The sequence below is a fragment of the Chrysochloris asiatica genome, unplaced genomic scaffold, assembly GCF_000296735.1.
Source record: "Chrysochloris asiatica unplaced genomic scaffold, ChrAsi1.0 scaffold00002, whole genome shotgun sequence".
NCBI classification, from domain to species: Eukaryota; Metazoa; Chordata; class Mammalia; order Afrosoricida; family Chrysochloridae; genus Chrysochloris; species Chrysochloris asiatica.
The window spans coordinates 22870927-22872139 of NW_006408520.1; positions in this window are offsets into that span (position 1 = coordinate 22870927).

Sequence of the window (1213 nt, forward strand, 5' to 3'; positions counted from 1 at the left end):
AATCAATAGCCTTTGCTTAATCAATAAAGCACAGGTAAACATCTTTCTGATATTCTCTGCTTTCAACCAAGATCCATCAGACATTAGCAATGATATCCCTCATTCCACAGCCTCTTCTGAATCTGGCTTGAACCTCTGGAAGTTCTCTGTCAATGTATGCTTGCAGCTATTTCTGTATTACCTTTACTAAAACTTTACTTGCATGGGATATCAAAAAGATTGTTCAATGATTTCTGCATTCTGTTGGGTCATTCTTTGAAATGGGCACAAATACTCTTCCAATCAGTCGGCCAGATAGTTGTCTTCAAATTTGTTGGCAGAGATGAGTGAGTGCCTCCTGTGCTGCCTCACTTTCTTGAAAGATTTAAATTTTTATTCCATCAATTCTTGGTGCCTTGTTTTTTGCCAATTCCTTCAATGCACCTTGGACTTCCTCCTTCTGTCATTGGCTACCTCTGGAAACAGTTGAACATTAATCATTTCCTTTTGGTACAGTGATTCTGTGTAATCTTCTCTTGATGCTTTCTGCATCATTCAATAATATGCCCAGATAATCTTTCAATAACGAAAGTCGAGGCTTGAATTTTTTCTTCAGTTCCCCCAGCTTGAGAAATGCTGAGTGTGTTCTTCCTTTGTTGTTTCCTGATTCCAGATCTTTGCACATTTTGTTGTAATATTTGGCTTTATCTTCTTGAGCTGATCTTTGACATTTTCTGTTCAGGTCTTGTACCTCCTCATTTCTTCCATTTGCTTTAGCATCTTTATGCTGGAGAGCAAGTTTCAGTGTCTCTTCTGACATACATTTTGACCTCTTCCTTCTTTCTTGTCTTCTTAATGACTTTTTGCTTTCTTTGTGTATGGTGTTCTTAATATCATCCCACAACTCTTCTTGTCTTTTGTCTTTGGTGTTTAATGTATCAAATATGTTCTTCAGATGATCCCTAAATTCAGGGATATATTCAAGGTCATATTTTGGCTCTCGTGGACTTTTTAAAATTTTCTTCCACTTCAGCTTGAATTTGCATATAAGTAATTGATGATCTGTTCCACAGTCTGCCCCTGGCCTTGTTTTCATTGATGATGTGGAGCTTTTCCATAGTCTCTTTCAGCAGATGTAGTCAGTTTGATTTCTATGTATTCCTTCTGGTGAAGTCCATGTGTATAGAGGTCTCTTATGCTGTCTAAAGAAGGTATTTGAAATGAACAAATCATT